The sequence below is a fragment of the Pan troglodytes genome, chromosome 2 (genome assembly GCF_028858775.2).
Source record: "Pan troglodytes isolate AG18354 chromosome 2, NHGRI_mPanTro3-v2.0_pri, whole genome shotgun sequence".
In the NCBI taxonomy this organism is placed as follows: domain Eukaryota; kingdom Metazoa; phylum Chordata; class Mammalia; order Primates; family Hominidae; genus Pan; species Pan troglodytes.
The window spans coordinates 192,245,141-192,267,078 of NC_086015.1; the positions used below are offsets into that span (position 1 = coordinate 192,245,141).

Here is a 21,938-nt window from a genome sequence, read left to right on the forward strand (position 1 = left end):
ATGTATGCTTCTATTTTTATTCAAATAGCATGTATGCTACCAATATTCTCTTGTATTTTTACTTTTTATGGTTATCAACATATTTTAGAAATTACTCTGTATTATTTCATGTATTCTTACCCTCACTTTTGAATGACAGTTTAATTAAAACTGTTGATTCAAGTCGTGAACTCCTTTATTAGTTTTTGGAAGCTATTGGTGCTGATGAGAAGTCGGCCATCAAATAACGGTTGTTAGTTGTAGAATTTGGCCTTTCTCTTTGTCCTTGAAGTTTTTCAGATTCATCAAGATGGGCTGCTGTATAGATTTGGTGTAGATTTTTCTTTATTAATTCATGTTGGCGTTTGGAGTTTTTTTTAATTCTGAGGAATTATTTTCCTTTTTTTTTGACATGGAGTCTCGCTCTGTCACCCAGGCTGCAGTGCAGTGGCGCGATCTGCGCTCATTGCAAGCTCTGCCTCCAGGTTTCGCGCCATTCTCCTGCCTCAGCTTCTTGAGTAGCTGGGACTACAGGCGCCCGCCACCGCGCCCGGCTAATTTTTTGTATTTTTAGTAGAGACGGGGTTTCACCGTGTTAGCCAGGATGGTCTCAATCTCCTGACCTCGTGATCCGCCCACCTCAGCCTCCCAAGTGCTGGGATTACAGACGTGAGCCACCGCGCCCGGCCCAGAATTGTTTTCTTTTTTACGTTTGGAAACTCTTTCTGGAACTCATATTGGATGTAGGTTAGAGTATCTTAGTTTATTCTCTATGCTTCTTAATCATTCTTTCATGTTTTTATTTCTTTTTCCCTGTGCTGTTCTTTCTTTAACTGTGTTCTTTTATTGATCAACTATGCTTATTTATTGATCTTATTGTTATATCCATATATTCTTTCATTAATTATGCTTTTTAAAATATCTTTGAATCTTTTATGTTATTTCATCATTTATCACTTTGAGTACACTAATATCCTTATTTTAAAGTCTGTCAGCCTACCTTTTTTTTTCTTGAGACAGAGTCTCGCTCTGTCGCCCAGGCTGGAGTGCGGTGGCGCGATCTCGGCTCCCTGCAAGCTCCGCCTCCCGGGTTCCCGCCATTCTCCTGCCTCAGCCTCCCGAGTAGCTGGGACTGCAGGCGCCCGTCACCACGCCCGGCTAATTTTTTGTATTTTTAGTAGAGACAGGGTTTCATCGTGTTAGGCAGGATGGTCTCCATCTCCTGACCTCGTGATCCGCCCACCTCGGCCTCCCCAGCCTACCCCTTAATATCAGTTTTACAGAGAGCGAATTCATGCTCTGATTTTTAAATTTTATTTTTTTTTTATTTTTTGAGACGAAGTCTCAGTCTGTTGCCCAGGCTGGAGTGCAATGGCACGATCTCCACTCACTGCAACCTCTGCCTCCCGGGTGCAAGTGGTTCTCCCGTCTCCGCCTCCCAAGTAGCTGGGATTACAGGCATGCACTTGGCTAATTTTCTTGTATTTTTAGTAGAGATGGGGTTTCACCATGTTGGCCAGGCTGTTCTCGAACTCCTGACCTCAGGTGATCCACCCACCTCGGCCTCCCAAAGTGCTAGGATTACAGGAGTGAGCCACTGCACCTGGTGCATGCTCTGATTTTTTTGCTTCATTGGTTGTCTTTCCTCGCTCTAGACTTGATGAGTTTTAGAATTTGAGTAGATGGGCCCATTTTCAGTCAGCCAAATTATTTTTGTCTCTTTTTTCTCCCTGGTCAGTATTTTGCATTTCTGTAGGCACTTGAAACTATCTCCCCCTATCCCCAATTCTGAGTCTGATTTTATAATGGCATTCTGGGGCTTTAGATTTGTGGTGATTTTAGAGAAAATGGGTTGGCTTGGTCAGTTCCACATCAGGGTGTATTTTTATAGTCCTACTTCCTTAGTCCACAGTTCCCATAAACTGTATCTTCAGGGATAAAATTGGCAACCTTTTAATTTTCTGCTCCCTTTTATGCACGGGGATAACCCCATACTTAGCAAATCCCTATCTTCAAGCAGTCAGCCTAGTTTTGTTCACCTGTCTTGCATGGAACACTTTTCTTCCATTATTCTATACCTGCCACTTCTGGTTTCTCTCTTCAAAGGTGCTCAGGTTCTTTGTTTCAACTCCCCTTCCCAATATATACTTTTTTTCTCTTTAGGAATATAACAACATATTTATTTTCTTCAACCCCAATTTTCAGGTGAGGATATTAAAATATTAAGATGAAACGACTTGTCTCAAGCCACATGGTTAATATGTGGAAGGGCTGGGACTCATATCCAGGTATACTTGGCCTGAGATTTCATATTTTTAGTAGCTCCAAGCGGCCTTCTGGTTGGCTTTTGTTTGTCCATTAAGCATTTTTTCTAAACATCTAATAGGTTTGGACTTTCTTTTCTAATTTAGACTGTAAAAAAGAGCGCTTTTCCTCACAAATGCATAATGATATGGTGAAACGAACACTGGGCTGTAAGTAAAATTACCAGAGTTTGGTTCCTGGCTTGGAAATTAGTTGTCTCTGGCCCTCAGTTTTATCTTCTAAAACATTAAGTGGTTTGACTTAGATGGGCTCTAAGTTCCCTTGCAGTTCTAATGATCTGTAAGTGCACCTTTAGTATGCTCCATTCTCAGCAAGCTGTATTTTGCTGATTGAATATCATCTCTTAAAAATATGTGTATTATCTGTCACTGAGACTGTTTTTTTTTTACAAAAAAATACTTTGTATAAAAACAGAATGGGCTCATCGCCATGAGCAGATGGTTAGTAAGTAGTTTAATGGTTCCATATGGAACACTGTTGTTAAGCCCTGGGCTTAATGGTCTCTCCTTCCCCCTTTTTAAATTCATAGATCATTACTGGGAGTGATAAGATAATGTAACTAAAAAAAGCATGCCCAGTAATTTCCAGGAAGATACTAACGGGCCACCTAGGCAAATGTATCACTGTTTATACTGGAAATGACAGATGAATACCCAAACTCTCAAATAAATAGCTAAATATTGTCATTTATTGAGTCAGATTTGAAAAGAAGTTATAGCATTATATGCAGAAAAGTGGGCAAACACTTCACAAAAGAATATATGTGTACATATATATATATATATATATAGCCAATAAGCACATGAGAAAGTGCTTATTGAAAATAAAAACCACAATAAGATAAATTATAAATGGCTAAAATCAAGAAGACAGACAACATTAAATGCCAGTGATGATATGGAGCAACTGGAACTTTCCTACATTGCTGTTCTGAGTGTAAAATGCTGCATAACTATGGGAGAGTGTTCCGCAGTTTTTTAAAGTTCAGCAATTATGTACTCCATGGCTGTTCCACTTCTAGGAATTTACTCAAGATGTATGAAAATATAAATCCACAAAAGATTAAAACAGCAATGTTTATGGTATATTATTAATTCAACGTAATATTACTTAGCCTTTAAAAATAATGAACTACTTTTACACATAACAACGTGGATCTCAAAAATATCATATTAACTGAATGAAGCCAGATTCAACAAAAATACACACTTTCTGTATTTTTGCCTATACTAACAAACTAATAGTTAGGCAACTAATAGTTAGTTAGTTTGCCTAACTAACAGTTAGGCAAAACTAACTATGGGGATAGAAATCAGAAATTTGTTGCCTCTTTAGAAAAGATTGAGTGGAAAAAGACACAAGGAATTTTTGGGGTGATAAAGATATTCAATATTTTGTTGCGGGAATGATTATATAGGTGTACAAAATTGTCAAAATTCATTGAACTCAACACTTAACAATTTGTGCATTTTACTGTATGTTAATTATACCTAAACTAAAGAGAAATTGATATATTCCACCCTTTTAATCCAGTCAGAGATTGTATTTATTGATTGGAAATATTCACACTTCACACCTTTTAGGCACTCAGTATAGATTAGATTTTTATTAATCTGCTTTGAAATACAATGAGTTCCTTTCTTACCAGATATTTTCTTTTAGTTGGAGAATTGAGAAATTGCACTGTTAGCTTTGCATTTGTACAGAAACCAGTGTATGGTGGCTTAAACTTAATATAGTTTACCTGAAGTATAAAGTCAGTGCTTCTTCCAAACAAAGATGATCATGTAGCCATTTACCAATTACTGTGCTTTGAAGAACTCTCTTGGTCTCATTAATATTTCTCCTAAAAACCTTTTCCTTCCTTCCTTCCTTCCTTCCTTCCTTCATTCCTTTCTCTCCTTTCTTTCTTTCTTTCTCTTTCTTTCTTTCTTTCTTTCTCTCTTTCTTTTTTTTTTAGATGAAGTTTTGTTCTTGTCATCTAGGCTGGAATGCAATAGCACTATCTTGGCTCACTGCAACCTCTGCCTCTTGGGTTCAAGTGATTCTCCTGCCTCACCTTCCCGAGTAGCTGGGACTACAGGTGTGTGCCACCATGCTTGGCTAATTTTTGTATTTTTAGTAGAGATGGGGTTTCACCATATTGTTCAGGCTGGTCTTGAACTCCTGACCTCAGCTTGTCTGCCACCTCAGCCTCCCAAAGTGCTGGGATTACAGGTGTGAGCTACTGTGCCTGGCCAAAAACCCTTTTCTTAAAAATGTGTTTCCATAGTTAAAATGTCCTGAAGATGCAGTCTGTATTTCTTATACATCTTCTACTGAATAAGCGAAGGAAGGTAGACCTGGAATTGCCAATGAAATTTCTTACCCATAGCTAGACTGCAGTCTAAATTGTTTTGTCTTATTAAGTACTGTAAGCTCTTTTCTCTTGTCATGAATTCAGGGTTATGAAGAAAAATAATCTTTTGATAATAGATATATTATGCTTTATTATGTAATTAGGAACCCATGGCTCTGAATTCAGGCAGACTTATGTTTAAATACATTGGCTCCACCACACACTGGCTGTGCTACCTTAAACAAGTTTTCAGTGTTTCTGAGTCTATGTCTTTATTTAACTTTGTACAATAATAATGTAACAATAATGTCTACCTCAAGGGTTTTGTGTTATGACTTAAGTAAAGCAATAGTGTGGTGTTTGGCATGGGTAGGTCACCATAACTATCATCGTGTCTCAGTCTGTTTACATTGCTATTGAGGGAATACTTTAGGCTGGATAATTTATAAAGAAAAGAGGTTTATTGGGCTCATGGTTCTGCAGATGGTATAAGAAGCATAGTGCTCACATCGCATCTGCTTCTGGTGAGGGCCTCAGGAAGCTTCCAATTATGGCAGAAAAGGAAAGGGAGCAGGAATGTCACATAGCAAGGGAGGGAGCAAAAGAAAGAGAGGAGGAAGGTGCCAGCCTCCTTTTAATAGCTAGATCTCATTGGAACTAATACAGTGAGAACTCACTCTTTATGGCAAGTAGGGAGGCAAGCCATTCATGAGGGATCTGCCCACATGACCCCGACACCTCCCACCAGGTGTTCCCCACCTCCAACATTGGGGAACAAATTTCAACATGAAATTTAGAAGGGACAAATATCCAAACTATGTCACATCATTAAGCTTCACTGTTACCACTTGCTTACTTGATTGTATCACCCACTAAATTGGAAGCCCCTCAAGAATAGAGACCATGGCTTCTATATCCATATTTTAACCTGCACCCAGAATAGTTTCACAATAAATGCTGAATAAATGATTTTACTTTTTCATTTTTGTGGTGTTTTCTCATTGTTTATGCAATATCAACATATACTACTAATAATTAAAAACAGAAGTATTTTAAACACACACACACAACTATGCACACTCATAATTATTTAAACAAGATTCCTGGTCTTGAAAATATTTTTGTTTCTCTTGGCTTTGATTGACACTCTGCACTCCCCATATCCCAGTAGTACAACATGCAATTACTTCAGTGAAAAACTAAATCATTCAATCTTTATTGGCTTTCCGGACATAAACTCAGTCTTCTAAGCACATGTTAAAGATCTCATCTATGAGGCCAAAAGGTTTAAATATGGAACAGTAAGCATTTTCTGAGGCATTCATCTGACTCGTAACCAAGTACTACCTGTGTTAATGCTTCACTTGTTTGTGGATGCCTTTTCCTGCCACCAAGATAATAAATGCTTTGTACCTGATACTTTTTTGTGCCCTCCCTCCAAATTCCAACACCTGATGTGGTTGGATGCACATTGTATAGCTAAATAGATATCTGTTGAATGAACGAATAAATGAGAAAATTTATTGCACAATTCTAGTCAGTATATAATGAAGGGCTACATTATATGGCAATGGACAAGACTGTAAGAGCTAGAAAAGATGTTGAAAGTTATCTAGTTCAAACTTCTTTTAAGTTTGGACAGCGAAACAGAAGTCATGCTGGATCTTTAAATAGAGGGAGTTTTAATATAGGGCATTTGTCATTTCTGTGACAGAAATGCTGAAAAACCAAACAGAGAATAGTAAGGCAACCCAGAGAACAAAGACCACTCCTCAACTGGAGGGACTGGAGGGAGGTATTGCTTCCAGAGTTCAGAAGCTGGGACTATCCACAGTAGCTGAAGCCATAGAAGAGACATAGCCATTACTGCAGACACTGCAAAAATACACAGAAATAGGAAAAGTAAAATACTGGCTTGTCTTTCTTTTCTTGAATCTTTGTTAATGCTTTCCTGGAGCCAAACCTACCCAAAAGCTAGAGGGCAAGGGAACCTCATTCCCTTGTAGTGATACAGAGAGGAAAAGGGAAGGGAGAGGATGGATCTGAGAGCAAACTGACAGTTGACCAGCATAGGTTCCTAAAGAAACGTGGGCATGGGCTAAGTCTGGAAGGACAAGTTGAATTTTGAAACTTGGAGGTGCAAGAATGAGGCATTTGGGAAAATGGGACCTAAAAGATAAAAAACAAGGAGGTATGAGGTATATTGGTGCAGTGTGGGGAGGCCATCCTGGGTTGATTAGGAAGTACATATTGAATAGCACTGGGATTAACTAGGTAAACTGGGTTAGGTCATGATCTGGTATGCTAGTGGACGAGTGACATGAGAAAATGGTATTGAAGGAAGAATGTTTGGCAGGGGCATGCAGGGTAGATTTGAGTGAGAAGAGACCAGAGGCAGGAAAGCCACAAAGGAAGCTACTGAGATAAGTTACACGTGGGCCAGCCAGAGTCTTGTCAAGGTATTGGCAGCAGGTGTAGAGATGAATATTTCTCATTATAGAAGATGAAGGTAAAGAATTGGTTAAAAATGATGTCATTTATTTTCAGTCTGGATAATTAGAAGAATAATTGTGATTGAAACGGGCTGGTGACAAAGATGATAGCAAAATATGAATGGACAAATCAAGGAAAATGAAGATATACCACTGAAGCTTGTTTGAAAAGATAGATGTGGTGATGCAGCTTTGAAGGTCATCAGTAGGCCATGAGAATGAATGAGGAAAAAATGCGTGGGGAGAGGGATTGTTGAGAGAGCCAAGGACTAACCTTGGGTAATGTCTTAGAAGAGCCAAGAGGCAGAAGGAGAAAGAGGCACAAGTGAAAGGGACCGAGGAGCAGTCAAAGAGGCAGAAAGATGGGTAGAGTTTCAAGACAGAAAGTGAAAAGGCAAGTCAGGGCAGGATGAGGAGTCAGTATTATGCAGGTAATGGAAATATGGTTCAATTGGCAAGGTATAGTTACATGATGAACAATCCGAAATTCATGCTTGAATGAAAGAATAGAAGAAAAAAAGTATGGTCACAAGTATTAAATGATACAGAAAAGTTGATAAAAATACAGACCAAGAAAACACCTTACATGGTTCACTTTGGATCATTAAGTAGCAAAGATTACCTCTCTATTCTGAATTTTCCTTATAATGTAATGATGTATTTCTTTCTGTTAAAAAATAAACCAAACATATGCACATACACTTACTATATCTTCTCTTCCATGATTTCTTTCCTTGTTAAAACTATATGTCACAATTTATAGCATGTCGTAGTACCTCTATGGTGTTGCATATTTTTTAGGTTCCTTTGGTTATAATTCTGTATTGATGAAACTTTTTTTTGCAGTGTTATTTAACTGTCTTTGGAGGTTGGAATTTGCCTGGGATTCATCGAGATTTAGCTCAGCTCTGTTTTGCCATCAAAAGAGATTCTAGACGAGGCTAAACTCACTAAGGAAGAGTTGGGGGTTATTTGATAATAAGCCATCTACCTGGCTTCAGCTTAGTGGACAACATTGGACTTGTTGTCTGAGGTGGAACAAGATATATCTGAGGTCTATCTTGCTGAGGTGGAAACTATCAGTGGCTAGTGATAAGAGAGGGACACACAAGGTGAAAACATAAGAGGGTGTGTGTCTTCAACGTGTAAAGATGACCTGGAGGTAAGCATGTACCCTGGAAATGCAGCTATTTGAAATGAGAAGACCTGGGTCCTTGCCTGGCTTTGCCATCTCTTGCCTGCATGATTTTGAACAGATCATTCAATTAACCTCTCTGGGCCTTACATGACCCTTGGGAAGATTAACCAAGAGGACAAGATGAAAGTGTGGAGCATGCTGCTTGGCTCTATGTAGGTGTTCTTGACTGTTTTTCTTTACTATGCTTTATCTAGGAAGACAAAAACTTAAAAGAATGGTAAGGCATCTTGTCAGAAGCAAGACAACAGTTGGTAAGTCCTATCTCCCAACTCTTGAAGGCTATAGGCAGTCTTCTGGGCTTTATCTGCATACATGCCTGTTAATGGAGTCCCTCACAACGGATGCCAAGTCCAAGTCAAGATTTGTGACATCTTACACTTGAGCAACAGAGACAGGTACTCTCACGTGTCCTGCCACTCACTCTAATTTGGTTTGACTGATTCTGTTTCAAACTTTACAATTTACCTTGAATTTCTCGAGCTCAGAAGGTAAATTCCAGTGGTTAGAACATTCATAAATGCAGCTGTAGCAGCCATAACCTGTAACTGACACTTTAAAAGGCCAGCAATTGATTCCAAGCATAGCGGAATATTTGACTGCTGATAATATCCCTGCTACATTTACTCATGCACACTCAAGAACGTACATTCACACACACACACAGCAGATATTTCCCTGTGTTTGTGCTATGTCACATGCACAGGAGATTTTGTTTTTTACCTGAAGGAAGAGAAATGGTATTTGGGTGGGGTCAGAGTCTAGGAAAAAGCAGGACAAGAAAAAGGGAGAAGATGGCACGGCTCATTTCTCATATTTTTCCATTGACTGGGATTGAGTGCTATAATTAGTGGGGGCTGTGGGTGGGGGCTGGGTGTGGAAGCTGGCAGGCCTGTTTAAAAAATATTTTGTGAGATTCTTGGCACAAGCATAACCGCTGGGGCCCAGGTGACCAAGGGTGACACTGAGCTGGGGAGGTGGGGCTTCTCATTGATACTGCATGGAAGCCAGCACATCCTTGGGGCCAGAGGCCTGGAAACTTTGACCACTCTGGCATAGGGATTCGGCTGCTAATGATGGGTGGAGCAGCTGTGGTGAGGCTTCTCCTGGGGGGTTTGTGGGCAACAGAGAAGACCTAGCAGAACCCAGAGAAGGAAAGGGAGGGGCAGGGAAGATGCCTTATGCATACTCTATCTGATCGACTGGTCCTTGGGCCTGTCACGCCATTTACCCAAGGGACCCCAGGAACCACTGGAGCAGGGAAGGGTTAGGTGACTTTAATTTTAGTACCAGCTTTGTCATGAACTTACTTTGTTGCCTTGGGCAGATCATCCTTCCCTCTCTAGATCTGTTTTCCCATCTGGAAAATGAGGATTTAGGATTGGGTCTCAAAGGTTCCTCCTAAGTCTAACAGAATTAACCTCCCAATTGTATTAATCTGTTGTCAGTTAATCAAACAAAATATTTTCCTAGTGCCTATATCAAGTTTCTACTGCCAAATTCTAGAGATGGAATTATAAGTATATGTTGCCTGTGATGCTTGTCAGGTCCAGGTTCAAAACCCATTTTTGTCATTCACTGGTTGTTAATTTTCTTTATCTCTGATCTTCAGCTTCTTCATAGGAACACTCAGGATAGTAACACCTCCTGTTAGGGTTATTAAAAACAAAATGGGTCAGGCATGGTGGCTCACGCCTGTAATCCCAGCACTTTGGGAGGCTGAGGCAGGCAGATCACCAGAGGTTGGGAGTTTGAGATCAGCCTGGCTAATGTGGTGAAATGGCTGGGCGTGGTGGCAGATGCCTGCAATTCCAGCTACTTGGGAGGCTGAGGCAGAAGAATCACTTGAACCTGGGAGGCGGAGGTTGCAGTGAGCCAGGATTGCACTGTTGCACTCCAGCCTGGGTGACAGAGTGAGACTCCGTCTCCAAAAAAAAAAAAGAAAAGAAAAAAATGTACCATGCGTTGAAGACATAATAGGTGCTCAGTGAATATTGCCAACAATTATTTTATTATAAATTAGATATTCTAATAATGGACACTATTAACCTATACATAAAAATGTGACTTTATAAAGTACCAATAGAAATACCAATACGTATGAGCTTGTCAAGGGGTCTTACTGAATTAAGAAACTTTCTGCTCAATATATATTCTATCATAAAAATAAGGAGCCATCCTTTGAGAATGCCCTGTTCTTTAGCTGTTTCATTACTCAGGCTTGCCTCAGAATTCCACTCAGCTTGTCATTCCTCTTGTTTCTTTTCCTCTGACAAGAAACTGAGAAAGTCCAAGGATCCTTTCCATGTATGCAACTTAAAGATGTATTCAACCTAATTAAAGTAACTTTGCTTAATTAGGTTAAATATAACTTCTTTTATTCTGAATCAGTCTCTAGAGAAAGCTATTCATTAACTAAGCTTTCTGTCTCTCACTATGCATTTCTCTCAGAACTGCCATCTCTCCTCCACCCTCCACTTGGAACAGTGTTATGTGGCCTAAACGGACGCTGGTCTTGTAAACCTATGTTTCCTGTGTAGTATCTAGATACAGCCCATTATCTGACATCATGCGTAAGAGGACACTTCCTAAGTCCACACAGTTGCTACAAATAGTTACACAACACTTGACCTTACCCAAATGTTTCAGGAGAGACTTCGCACCCCCAAAGGAAGCCAACCATATTTTTGTCATTTCTCTTGCCCCAGAAATAGTAGACGCTTGATAAAACATGTTAAATTACAGTAACAGACAATATGTGCACATGCTTTACCAAGAATAGTTGCAAACATTTTCTCATATGATCCTTGCAGCAGTCCTCTAAGAAAAATATGATTGTGCTGTTTAACAAATGAGGACACGTAGATTGAGTGATTTTATCCAAGTTACATGAATCATAAACTAGTAAAGCCTTGCCTTGACTCTAAAAACAAAACAAAAGCGAAAATCAAGTACCGGGCTCTGTTACCAAGTGGGGCATAGGTACATTACGGTCCTATAGGTGGGGTGAGGTGAAGGATACTCAATGCCTGAAGGTGTGTCAGTCTGTCAATGAGCTATTCAGCTGTAAGCTATCCCCACAATTCATAGACATGCAATTCACATCTCATAGTATTTGCAAGACATGCAATTCATATCTCATAGTATTTGAAAACAAAAGGGAAAGATGGCTGGCGGTGGATACACATTTTCATTAATGTTTGGATTCCTCGTGTCTGTGTGTGTGTGCATGTGTGTGTGTGCATGTGTGTGTGTGTGTGTGTGTGTGTATTATGGAGTTCCAGTAGCTGAATGTTGCAGCTAGACCAATGTTTGCTTCCCTAACAGGAGATAGCTGTTGCTGTCTGGTTCATTCTTTCCTGGGAGAGTCCTAATTAATATATGTTCCTCTCTTAACATGAGCTAATAACTAACTCCTCAGCCTAATCAAGAAGTATTTGAAGCAAATATACTGAGATTACAACTTTCCTTCCAGTTGAAGGATGACATCAGCAGCTTTATAGTGGAAACACTTTAACTTCTCAGGAATAAGTGACCTGATCCATAATGAAAAGTTCAAAGGCACAAATATTGTTACCGTTATGAAATTAATTGAAGATTAAAATCCATTTACACTTGAGGATATGGATGTATTTCATTCATTTTGCTTTCAATAAAATAGGAGTCATAAAATCATGAAATTAAGTGTTCAATCACTGTGTTAGTCAGGGTTCTCTAGAGGGACAGGACTAACAGGATAGATGTATATATGAAAGGGAATTTATTAAGGAGTGCTGACTCACACCATCGCAAGATGAAGTCCCACAATAGGCCATCTGCAAGCTGAGGAGCAAGGAAGTCAGTCTAAGTACCAAAACCTCAAAAGCAGGGAAGCGGACAGTGCAGCCTTCAGCCTGTGTCTGAAGGCCTGAGAGCCCCTGGCAAACCACTAGTGTAGGTCAAAGGGTCCAAAAGCTGAAGAACTAGGAGTCTGATGTTCAAGGGCAAGAAGCATCCAGCACGGGAGAAAGGTGGAGGCCAGAAGGCTCAGCCAGTCTAGTCCTTCCACATTCCTCTGCCTGCTTTTATCCTAGCTGTGCTGGCAGCTGATTAGATGGTGCCCACCCAGATTGAGGGTGGGTCTTCTTCTCCCAGTCCACTGATTCAAATTTTTTTTTTTTTTGAGATAGGGTCTCACTCTCTTTCCCAGGCTCCCAGGCTGCACTGCAGTGGCGCAGTCGAAGCTCATTGCATCCTGGAGCTTCTGGGCTCAAGCAATCCTCCCTCCTCAGCCTCCCCAAAATTCTGGGACTGCAGGCATGTGCCACCACACCCAGCTAATTTTTTTTTTTTTTTTTTTTTTTTTGAGGTGGAAGTTTGCTCTTGTTGCCTAGGCTGGAGTGCAATGTCGCAGTCTCGGCTCACCACAACCTCCGCCTCCCGGATTCAAGCGATTCTCCTGCCTCAGCCTCCCAAGTAGCTGGGATTACAGGCATGTGCCAACACGCCCAGCTAATTTTTTGTATTTTTAGTAGACACAGGGTTTCTCCATGTTGGTCAGGCTGGTCGAACTCCTGGAGGAGTTTTTTTTGTTCTTGCAATAGTTTGCTGAGAATGATAGTTTCCAGCTTCATCCATGTCCCTACAAAGGACATGAACTCATCCTTTTTATGGCTGCATAGTATTCCATGGTGTATATGTGCCACATTTTCTTAATCCAGTCTATCATTGTTGGACATTTGGGTTGGTTCCCAGTCTTTGCTATTGTGAATAGTGCTGCAATAAACATACCTGTGCATGTGTCTTTATAGCAGCATGATTTATAATCCTTTGGGTATATACCCAGTAATGGGATGGCTGGGTCAAATAGTATTTCTAGTTCTAGATCCCTTAGGAATCGCCACACTGTCTTTCACAGTGGTGGAACTAGTTTGCAGTCCCACTAACAGTGTAAAAGTGTTCCTATATTTCTCCACATCCTCTTCAGCACCTGTTGTTTCCTGACTTTTTAATGATCGCCATTCTAACTGGTGTGAGATGGTATCTCATTGTGGTTTTGATTTGCATTTCTCTGATGGCCAGTGATGATGAGCATTTTTTCCTGTGTCTGTTGGCTGCATAAATGTCTTCTTTTGAGAAGTGTCTCTTCATATCCTTTGCCCAATTTTTGATGGGGTCGTTAGTTTTTTTCTTGTAAATTTGTTTGAGTTGTTTGTAGATTCTGGATATTAGCCCTTTGTCAGATGAGTAGATAGCAAAAATTTTATCCCATTGTGTAGGTTGCCTGTTCACTCTGATGGTAGTTTATTTTGCTGTGCAGAAGCTCTTTAGTTTAATTAGATCCCGTTTGTCAATTTTAGCTTTTGTTGCCATTGCTTTTGGTGTTTTAGACATTAAGTACTTGCCCATGCCTATGTCTTGAATGGTATTGCCTAGGTTTTCTTCTACAGTTTTTATGGTTTTAAGTCTAACATTTAAGTCTTTAATCCATCTTGAATTAATTTTTGTATAAGGTGTAAGGAAGGGATCCAGTTTCAGCTTTCTACAGATGGCTAGCCAGTTTTCCCAGCACCATTTATTAAATAGGGAATCCTTTCCCCATTTCTTGTTTTTGTCAGGTTTGTCAAAGATCAGATGGTTGTAGATGTGTGGTATTATTTCTGAGGGCTCTGTTCTGTTCCATTGGTCTATATCTCTGTTTTGGTACTGGTACCATGCTGTTTTGGTTACTGTAGCCTTGTAGTATAGTTTGAAGTCAGGTAGCATGATGCCTCCAGCTTTGTTCTTTTGGCTTAGGATTGTCTTGGCAATGCGGGATTTTTTTGGTTCCATATGAACTTTAAAGTAGTTTTTTCCAATTCTATGAAGAAAGTCATTGGTAGCTTGATAGGGATGGCACTGAATCTATAAATTACCTTTGGCAGTATGGCCATTTTCATAATATTGATTCTTCCTATCCATGAGCATCAAATGTTCTTCCGTTTGTTTGTATCCTCTTTTATTTCGTTGAGCAGTGGTTTGTAGTTCTCCTTGAAGAGGTCCTTCACATCCCTTGTAAGTTGGATTCCTGGGTATTTTTTTCTCTTCAAAGCAGTTGTGAATGGGAATTCACTCATGATTTGGCTCTCTGTTTGTCTGTTATTGGTGTATAAGAATGCTTGTGATTTTTGCACATTGATTTTGTATCCTGAGACTGCTAAAGTTGCTTATCAGCTTAAGGAGATTTGGGGCTGAGACGATGGGGTTTTCTAAATACACAATCATGTCATCTGCAAACAGGAACAATTTGACTTCCTCTTTTCCTAACTGAATACCCCTTATTTCTTTCTTCTACCTGATTGCTCTGGTCAGAACTTCCAACACTAATTCATAGTCATTCTTGACTTTGACCTCAAATGTCGGGGTTACTTCCAAAAATACTATTAACTGTTTATTTCAGTTACTTACAAATGTAATTAAACTTATAATAAATCATCTATATCTATATATTTTCACCCCATTTCCTATATCCAATCTACATTCAGAGAGCATTTGTGATCCATGTGTGAGAGGAGGGGAAGAGAGAAATAAAAGACTTTGAAAATTGTCTCAAGTAGTGAAAAAAGGTTTGCACTTGAATTAGGAGGTCAAATTAACATCTGTTGCTGTGAAAATTGAGTAAGTAATATATCTTTTTTGTACATCAAACTTTTTAAAAAGGCAAGTTATTAGATTAAATTACCAATGAAGTCACTCCAAGCCCTAATGCTCTTCCTCTCTTTCTCTCCCTCTCTGTCAGATATATGTGTATCTATTGGTGTCTATCTATCTATCTATCTATCTATCTATCTATCTATCTATCTATCATCTGTCTATTAATACCTTTTTACAAAAGGCACAACTAAGGCATTTGTTTTAGGATTTTTTTCATCTGTGTTCTTAAGTCCAATTGAATGATTATAGGACTAACAGTCTATAGTTTGATATCAGGATTTTCTACTGTTACAGAATCAAATGGGAAGCTGTCCATCAAAAAACACTGTGGAATGTTTTCTTAAAAATTTAATAGAATTCGTCTGTAGAATCACATGGGATTCATTTAACAGAAATACTCTGATTATTTTTTCAATCTTCTCTTCTGACTACTGGCTATTCTGGTTTTTCAAGATTCTTCTGTAGTCTATTTTGTATCTTTACTAAAACTAAGACATATTATCCAATTTGTCTAGATTTTCAAATTTACTGGCATAACTTATAAACAATATTCTCTCTTAACATTTTCAAAATCTGTTCCATATTGGTATTTTAGTCTATTTTCCACTGCTTATCATGGAATATCTGGAACTGGGTTATTGATAAGAAATTTATTTCTTACAGCTATGGAGGCTGAGAAGTCCAATGTCAAGGAACCACATCTGGTGAGGCCCTCCTTGCTGGTGGGGACTCTGCAGAGTCCCAAGGCTATACAGAGCATCACATGGTGGGGAGGCTGAGCAAGCTAGTTCATGTCTCTCTTCCTCTTTTTATAAAGCCACCAGTCCCATTATCATGATAGTGCACTAACCCATTAACCTATTATTTCATTAATTCATGAATGGACTAATCCTTGATAATCAAATCACCTTTTAAAGGTCCCACCTTTCAATACTGCCCCATTGGGAAATAAGTTTCAACATGAGTTTTGGAGGGGACAAACATTTAAACCATAGCAACTGATAATAATATTTTTTATTTTGTTTGTCTTCTTTTTTTTATGAGATTTTTCCAGGAGTTTATCTATATAATTAGTCTTTTCAAGGAAGCAGCTATTGGGGTTATTGATTAATCCATAAATCTATTATTTCATTAATACTTATTTTCTATGTATTACTTTTCAATAGCCATTGGATTTATTTCATTGTTATTTTATATAGTATTTTAAATTGAATTCATATTTAATTTATTTTCAGTATTTCCTGTTTGATAGTAAATGCATTTAAGAACATACGGATTCTTCTGAATATTACTTTAATACAAAGCTACATCCCCCAAATTTTGACGCGTAGTATTCTTATTGTCATTTATTTCTAAATGGATTTTGACCACAATTATTATTTAAAATGTTTCAATATTTTCAGGTGGATTGTCATTTTTTGGAGAGGATGGATAATGTTTGTTGTTAATTTCTAACTGTACTGCTTTAAGATCAGAATCTCTGATCTATACTTAATTTTTGCTTCATAGCAGGCTGATAATAGGTCAGTGTTTATAGATATGCAAAGTGTTTGGAAAAAATATATATTGTTAATTAAATTATTCAGATCTGTATTTGCTTTTGATCTACTTAGGATGATGATTATTGAGAAAGATATATTAAAAAATTTCATTGTTTTTGCTTTATCATAGTTTTTTATTTAGATATTTTGCATCCATTTTAATTAGGTATATAGAAGTTTAATGACAGCTTTATTCTCTTAATCATATCTTTTATCAATTTAAACAATTCTTTGATATTTAAAAAACTTTTCCCCTTGAGTTCTGCCTTTTATATTAACGTTAATATATCTACTATTTTCAACATTTACCCTATGTATCTCTTTAATGTTTTCATTTTTATCTTTTCTGGATCTTTCTGTTTTAGGTATATCTTTTATAATAACTTATTGCTAAGCTTTATTCTTTTCTTTAACAAATCTTTGTCTCTGACTTATAATAGGGAAATTTATTCCAAAGTCTTTGCTTTGATTAATGACATTTTGCAATTGTTTCATGCATTTATGTTTTTAACTTAATGACAAGAAGCAGTGTAAAAGAATGTTATTTGCTCTGACTGGGAAACCCAGTTCTACCATAGTAGATATTTGACCTTGCTTAAATTACATATATTTTCTATGCCTCAGTTTCTTCATAAATTAAATGAGAATGATTATAATTATGCTCAATTCATTGACTTATTGTAGGGATTAAGGAAATGATTACATGTAAAATATTTAAAACTTTGCCTGAGAAAGAGTGTGTATGAAATAAATGTCAACTATCATTATGTGGCTTTTTTCTTTCCACTTGTATTTGTTCTCTCCACCCCCTTTCTTCTTCCAGTGGTTTGTAAACAGTGCATTTGAGTTTTATTGTTCTAGCAGTTACTTTGTATATGTGACAGATGCATTTTTGAAATCAACTTTATTGAAATATCATTTGTATATAATATCATGTACCCATTTTAAGTATATATTTTGATGAATCGTGACAAATATATACAACCACTTAATTACCACCACAATTGAGATATAGGACATTTCCATCACATAGTAATAGCCTGTGTCATTTCCTATACAATGCTCTCCACACCCTCCACCTCTTTCCAATACCCCGTTAGTCATTGATATGCTTTCTGCCACTGTGGATTAGATTTATCGTTTCTAGAGTTTCATATAAATAGGAACACATAGCAGGCAGTCTTTCGTAACATATATTAAAAACTATTTTGCCTGTATTATCTGGAGTTATTTAATACCTCTGTCCTCCCCTGAATAACAACTTCAGTAGTTTTTCTCTCTCCTCCTCCTCTCTGTTACCTTCTATTTTCAGATGACCTAAGATCCTAGTTATAAACATTTAGAGATTATGCCCTGAGTTATTTATTAATCTGTTTTCTACTTCATTTACTCATCACTGTGTCTTGTATCTTCTGTGTTACTTATTTTATCTATTTATTTTTGTTTCCCACATTTTTTTTCAGATATTTTGAAATACATAGACATGTATTTTTTCCTAGAGGGCATGAAAGGTGGTAACTTTTCTGAGTCTTTGCAATATTCAGTATGTCCTTATTTTGCTCTCCTATTTGAATGGCATTTTAGATGCTAAATGTAGGATTCTAAGAAATATTTTCCTCCTTTATTTTCTCCTGATATGTAGTTTTGCCAGCAGGAGCTCAGATTTAGCACTAAAGAAGACTAACACAACTGGATCTTTTCACTCACTATTTTTCAGTTCAGCGATATCTATTTCTACTTTGCAGTTTATCGGTGATTTTTTCAATAATCAAAAATTCAAATATCAATCCTGCTAGTTCAGTAGTTCTCTAATAGCAATATGCATACAAACCACCTGTGGGACCTGTTAAAATGCAGATTCAGTTTTAGTCATTTTAGGATGAGGCCTGAGATTCTGCGCCTCTAACAAGCTCCCAGGTGATGGTGATGTTGCTGGTCTGTGGACCACACTTTAAGTATCAAGGCCCTGGCTACTGCGTCTTCATGGATTTGATATCCCTTTAAACCATTCTGAAGATATACATTATTTATCTGAAATTTCTTTTTTTTTTTTTTTGGTATCTTCTATTAATTCTGTTTTCTTGAGATAGCGATACTTGTATTTCTTAGGTCTGTGGCTTCTCGCTTCCGGTATTGATTTTCCTCAGTTTGTTTCCTTCTTTTAAAAATGCTTGGTTGTCAGAGTTACCTGTTGCTTATCTATTGCTGTGACTGTGGGTGAGGGGAGGCACGCTGCTCAGAGTGCACTGGGAGCAATGTGAAGATTCTACATCTGCCTGTCTGACTTCAGAACTGGCTCTGCTTCTGTCTACGGGCAATACCACTGTCACCAAATGCTTATCATAAGCTAGGGGAGAGCGCTGACCAGCACAGCTGATAATGATGATGATCAAAATAACCAAATTAACATTTTTGAGTGCCTACTGCATGCAAGGCCCTGTTCTAAGTGCTACACACGTATTAACTTGTTTAACAAATGCATCTTGTCGAAGACATGTTTAAAAATCTAAACCATATTAACAGTTCCTCTCTGTTTTTAGTGTTCTCTAATTTGCTGAAATTGATGAGCACGATTTATCTTTATTCTAATTATTTCTCCTTCTTCTTCACTTCTGTGATTAAACAGAAAATGCTAAATATACAGATATTTGCCTAGTTGAAATAGCCCAAATATTCCAGCATAACTAGATAATACCCCCAAACCGAACCCTGTATAGTGGACAGTGAATGGAGACAAAGAGCATGAGAGAATAAGAAAAGAGAAGAAATAAAAGAAAGTAAACTCAAGGAGAGAGGGTGAATAAAGAGACAATATAAAAGATGAAGGAGAAGATTAATGGAGGTAAAACTTGCACGATAAAGAATTCAGCTGCATTTTGCTTGGGTTTATGTTTAGACCTTCCTTAAATTCTTTCACATCTCTGCAAACAGGAAGATTAATTGAGTAGCCTTCAACATTCAGACACAGCCCTGGCTGTGGTGACCTTACAGATTTGACCCAGGAGAACAGGAGGAATATTAATTTTGGCTTCTAAACAGGCAGATTTTCATAAATTTATTGGAGAGACATCTTGTTCTGTGTTGTATGGATTGTTTCTGTGAGCTGAATGAAATGGTCTCTTATTTTGTGGGCTCGCGGGGATTTTATTAGCAATATTTATTTAGACACCAAAGAAGAAGCCATTTGAATCTTGGAACCTGGTTTGAATTTGCAGCTAAATGTGATCTTTCATCTCGGGGCTATTTCCTTTCATTTTCAGGATGTGGATAGACAATGGAAAGACAGGTGAAGCCATTGGTATTTTGGGCTCATGCCACTAAATTCCAATATTTTGAGTTCTGGGAAATTTGAAGCTCACACTCTTAAAATGTTTTCCACTGTTTGTAAAGGCATTTGTTTTGCAAAGGAAACACAATCCTGATGTTCTGTACTTATAAAATCTGCGTCTTTAGAGTTGACCGTGCCTCTACGGGCCTTTCTACTTGTCTTTCATTAGGGTTAGATAATATTGTTCTGGATAAAGAAAGCAGCCCAACAGAAAAGGGACGGTCAAAGCAGCCCTCGGGACATCAGCCTGGTTTGAATCTATCTATATTTTTAATAAATTGTTCATTTTTCAGTTTGTAACTTGAATCTCACTGAAAGATACAGCCCCCAAACACACGGAGTTTCTACCATGGGCCTTGCCCTAAGCTCGAACCCTGGGACACAAAGATAATTCCATGAAATTCTTGGGTTCAGGGACCATCAGATGAGTCCTATACAGAGATATTTTTGGGAACAGAGTGCTAAAACACATTATATGTACTGTAACAGGATAGCGTATGAAGTAAGTGGAAAGGGGGCCTCACTCAGCCTGAGTAAGTGGAGTACTGAACAGACATTGTGAAGGAGGCAACGTTGCCCCTGGATCTCACAAAATGAAGAGATGTTCTCCAGTACAATTTTTCTGTCTTCTTCCAACACTCCATAACTGCCCCCTCCTTCTCTTCCTCATTCCACTATGCCTCTGCATGCCTACTTTTAAAGCTTTGTTTCTGAAGAAAAAGGATCTATTCAAAATGCTGAGAATCCCCATTAAATGGCTCTTTAAGAGGTCCCAGGTTGTCAGAACTGCTTCACGTCCTTGAGCTTGGAGATCAACCTGCTATTTATCCAGCTGAAATCCCTCCACCTCCTCACAGACTCCGGCTTGCATCTTAAATTTGCGTCATTTGTTCTGACTCACGCAGCTGTTTGAATTATAGCACTCAACTTCGCCCAGGTGTAATTGATTTTCTCTTGCCTGCCACTTGTATATTGGCAGCCAATCCCAAAAAGAGGAAGTGTCTTCAATTTAGGCGATTTGAGACATGATAGGTAGTGCTGAGTATCTGTGTGTGTCAATGTTGATGGGGGAGGTGAGAGAACTACATAACTCCGCTTCTTTAGGGTGACAATCCTCTTGCTGTCATCCATCACTGAAGCCTTCCTCCTTGCTCTGGTTGAGGCAGGGAGCAGGCCCATCCATCCTGGAGGAGCAGGATGCACAACCGTAGAAAATGATTGGCATCAGTTTTACAGAGGCACTCTCAGTTCTGGGGCATCATATCAGTCTTGTGTCATGTGTATTGATTGTAGACTTCCTTACAGAGAGTCTGGCTCACGACTAGGGTACCAATGCAATTCTTCTGGCCCCTGCCTGCTGAGAGAGGGAGATGACAGAGAGGTTGTGTGAAGGTGAAACAAAGACTTGATCTTCAGTGGCTGTTGTTTCATTTGTTCTGAGTACCTGCAAGGCTCTGCAATGGAACAGGACATCTTTTACCTTCTAATTGCCAGTCTAGGAGAGGCTGCCTGCTAGAGGCAGATTTGGGTAATGAAGACTGGCAAGTTTTCTAATGATGAACAAAGGGAGAGTGGGGGAGTCATAGACCAGAGCATAGATAATTCATGGCATATTCAAAATTGTGTCTCAGTGGCATGTCTCTTCCTTGCCCTTGAGTTCAGAGTATCTCATCTGATATTTATGGAATGTCTCTGCGGTGGCATGCATGATGCTAGGTATGTGGGACCCATAGCCAAACAAGACAGAGTCCCTGCCCTTCAAGGCCTTAGGATTGATGTATTAGTATTGTTTCATCAGTCTCCGTTCTTTAAAAATCTCTTGAATTACTCCCGTCTTCTCCATCCTCTCTGGAAAGCTTCGCCAACTTCAGGCAAAGCTCCTCTCTATACTCTGTACTTAGGTTAGCACTGAACTCTCTAAGTCATGGTCAGATGGGTTTCTCTACCCTGAATGTCTTGTTCATAAGTCTCTGCGGGCAAAAACAGCATCTTTTCATCTCAGAATCCCCATTGCTCTTGTCAGGAAGTGGGCATTCAGAAGTACATTGAGTGATGAATCTCACAGCTT

General features: G+C 38.6%; 1 long non-coding RNA gene across 1 annotated transcript in view; it reads right to left on the bottom strand.

Moving 5' to 3' along the window:
• The window catches only part of LOC104005896 (uncharacterized), a 35,393-nt gene that overhangs the window by 10,042 nt on the left and 3,413 nt on the right, over nt 1-21,938 (bottom strand). The gene's annotated exons all lie outside the window — the stretch shown is intronic.